Genomic DNA, 4,130 nt, shown 5'->3' with positions numbered 1-4,130 from the left:
GTTCTGCTGTGCATTGGGTTACTGGTTCGGAAGCTATTTCTGTCCCATCAACAGTAGTAACTTTTTCAGTAGTCGACTTAGAGCATAAGGGAAGCCGGTTATAGGTCAAAGGATCGACTACTAAAGGATCGAATGGTCAAAGGATCGACACCAAAGGACTGAAAACAAAAGGATCGACATTTTTTTTGTAACTTTTTTTTTTTGTGGGGTCCCCCCCTAACCCCTTTTTTTTGTGGTAAAACCACTTTTTTTCCCCCCAAAAAAATGTAATTAAAACAAAAAATTCAATCCTTTTGTTTTCGGTCCTTTGGTGTCGATCCTTTGACCATTCGACCCTTTGTAGTCGACCCTTTGACCGGACACCAGGGAAGCCCCATCTCTGCTGCCAGATCTTGGTCTACATAATTCCCAACTGCTCCGCTGTCTATGTATGCTTCGACAGCATGCATCCGAGACCGTTGTTGGTGATTGATCAAAATTACTGGTAATGCAAAGTGTGAGGTCTGTGGCTCATCCTTCTCGCTCGACAAGCGGATCTCTATGCTTGCTGGGCTTGGTAGTTTTCCGACTCCTTGTTATTATCTTCCTTCTATGTGGCTCCAACAGTTCTCCTTGGTGATTTCACTGGACATTCTTTGAGGAAGTGGCCTGATTTTCCGCAATTGCTGTTGCCTTCTCTTGTCTCTTTCAGTTTTAGTTAAAGGGGGCCGTACACCTCCGATTTGCATGGGTTCTACTGTGTTTTCCAATGTACGTGGAACATTATCCTTTGACCGGACATACACAGCTCGAGTGTCTAACCTTATCCGGTCCGCTTTTCGGTCTTGTAATCTGTGCTCTATTTGCACCACAAGGTTGATGAATTCTCCAAAGTCTTTAGGTGGGTTAACCACTTGAGCAAGGACATCCTTTAGTTCCCTTGTAGACCCCGATTAAATAGTGTGGTCCCTTTTCCCTCAGGCCACCCAGCTTCAACGACTAGTCTGTTATATGTTGCTATATATGTAAGCAAGTCTTGACTTCCTTGACGGAGTGACAAAAGTTTGTTGTCTAATGCTTGGCCTTGGCTATGACGAGCAAAGAGTTTTTCCATCTGGAAACCCCCAAAGTCATGTAACAATGGGTTATCCTGACTTACCAATGGTACCGACCAATCCGTAGTACTGCCACTCAGATCTGACAAGACAAAAGCAACCCGCGCTTGGTCATTAGGAAAAGCCCCAGGTCTGCAAAGGAAAAAAAGACGACACTGGTTCATGAATGTTGCGTACTTCTTGGGGTCCCCTGTAATTCGTTCAGGTGGAGCTAAAGGAACTGCCCAAGGAAGGGTTATTTGTACTGGATTGGTGGAAGAAGTTGGTACAGGTGCTGACGGAATGTTACCCTGCAGTGGGGGCTGTCCTGCCTGTGATTGGAGCAATTGTCTACTTATTCCGTCGGTACAATCCTTAGTAACAATCAAATCCCTCCTAAGAGCGTTGGTTTCTTACCTGGCTGAGTGTACTTCAGCGTGCAATTGTCCCAACAACTGAAATAACTGGTCAGTCTCTGAAGTCTCCATGACGCCCCGGTGGATAATATTATTGAGGCTTTGCATTCTGTTACGCTCACCTGGAGCTATTTACTCCATGGAATACCGGCATGGTGAATGGAGTAATTTCCGGTCTATTCCAAGGTTGGATGGACCGGTAATTCCCCATTCACCATAGCCCTTCCCCATCCCCATTTCTGCCCCCATAGGGCTCAATGGGAATGGGGAAGGAGGTAATTACGGCACCGTAAATTACGGTGCTGTAATTTACTCCAAGGTCACTTTGCGGGTCCCGTAATTTACTCCTGCTAAAAGCAGGAGGTAAAGAGGGACCCGCAAAGGGAACCCGGAATACGGAGGTAAGGGATTACCGCCATCGTTGCCCTTACAGGCGCCGGTAATCCCTTACCGCCACCCTCGGAATGACCCCCAATCTGTTGACAGGTTCCTCCGAGAAAAAAAAAACAATATGACATCATATGTAAAGGATTCAACTGCAATTCTGAACCTCCTCACCACACTGCCCTCTGATTACACCAACTAGTGGCTAGTGACCATGGATATCGAGGTGCTATATACAAACATCCCACAAGCAGAAACAGTGGAAATGGTCAGAAGATTACTCATGGATGACCCCAAGCTATCACTGGGACATGCAGGCTTCATCACACAGCTGGCGGAGATTGCCCTGACCAGGAATTTCTTCATATTTGAGGATACATTTTTCCAACAGATATCGGGCACGGCTATGGGTGCGACCTTCGCACCTAGCCTGGCCAACCTATATGTTGCTCAACACCTGCAACAACGACCTGAAATTCACGATCGATTTCAGTAGGACGGAAACCCATTTCTTAGACCTCCATATTTCCGCCCAGGAAGGAAGACTAATATCCAAGGTATACATGAAGGACACCGACAGGAATTCACTGTTACAATACAGCAGCTATCACCCAAAAGCACTAAGGGATAACCTACCCTTCGGCCAGTTCCTCAGATACTGAAGGACATGCACAAAAGCCAAAGACTACAAAGAACAATCAGGAGCCCTGAAAAAACAACTAATCAGCAGAGGTTACCCAAAGAGAATCGTCAACGACACATGCAAGCGAGCAAGAATATACCTAGGGATGTTACGCTACAGCAACATGTGAAGGACACCAAGCGAGAGGAAATAACGGCAGTAATGAGCTACTCCTCTATGTTCAACATGTTGAAGAGAGAGATAAAAAAACTGTGGCCTATCTTAAATATGGGTTCCAGTTCTTTGCCAATGCCATCATTCGCCATCAAAAGACGAAGAAACTTGAGAGACAGTCTTGCATACACACTCAAGGAAAAGACTCAACCAAAGGGACAACACGATCTGGAATGCATCAAAACATATGAGTCATACCCCATGTCAGGGTGCACGATGTGTGCCCAAACCACTAGAAGCAAGAACATCGAAAAAGGATTGCATTCCCCATGGGAGCAGAGACATCTTATTAATTGTAAATCAAAAGGCGTTATATACCGGATCACTTGCCCGTGCAACCTACAATACGTGGGCATGACGACAAGAGAAGTAAAGACCTGTCATGATTCATGCCCCTGGTCATTATGGCCTAACCAGTCTTTTGGCTGGGGCCAGGTTATAGGCTTCCATTGTGGCCTCAAGGGCCACAAAACACCACCAGGGACTCTCTTGGAGCCAGTCCTAGCGCCTTTGGCGCCAGGCTCATACTGTTATGTGAAGCACAACATTTGGATTGGGACTTTAACATGGAGGCACTCACATAGCTCAGTTCCAAAGAACTCAGCTATGCGGTCTAGTGTTTCGGGTGTGGCCGGGCCTGGGACTACTTTACCTGGAACTACTTTACTTAGGCTATATAAGCCACACCCAAACAGAAGCACATGCTTTGCGTTATTCTGCAGTTAGCAGCGTAACGCTGACCGTGTCCAGTTCTGATCTTCAGTGTTTCTTGCATCCTGCCACGTGCTGAATCCTGTATCTGGAAGAAGAAGAACACCATTATTAAGCGCTTACCTGTAAGTAGCAGCCTGGCTTTGGTCTTGAATCTTCCATCTTCAAACTACCACCAGCTGCTCACCTGAATGCACGCGATCTGGGGATTCTTCATCCCGATGCTGCATCCATCTTCAGAACACTGCGGCAACCTGAAAAAGACAAAGAGAGAGATTATTAGTGAGCGCTCGCTCAAGGCCACGCAAGGATAACGAAAACCACTTACCAGGTGCAGTCTCTCCTTGATCTCGGAACATCATAACGACCTGCAAAGGAAGCGGCGCAGGCACAGCTTCGCAAAAGAAAAGGCAAGAAAGCGCTGCACACCGCACATTCACTTACCTTGCTGGGATTCTCATCCTATATAGCACGGCAACGTCAAAACTCTCCAACTCATCTGAGGGAAAGAAACTAGAGACATTAATAACAAGATAAAAGACTGTAAAACAGTAGTACCAGACGGCGTGGAGCACCTAGCACCCAAATTCAAACACCGTGCAACTGGACCTAACACACGGCACAAGAACCAGCGACGAAGCTCATTGTCCCTAGCACTGTGTACGGGGTAAGGTGAGATTTTCCATTTCT

This window comes from Ambystoma mexicanum, chromosome 7p, assembly GCF_040938575.1.
Source record: "Ambystoma mexicanum isolate Mex_15411 chromosome 7p, UKY_AmexF1_1, whole genome shotgun sequence".
Classification (NCBI taxonomy): domain Eukaryota; kingdom Metazoa; phylum Chordata; class Amphibia; order Caudata; family Ambystomatidae; genus Ambystoma; species Ambystoma mexicanum.
The sequence above is the reverse complement of the archived record's forward strand: the minus strand, read 5'-3'. Positions refer to the sequence as shown.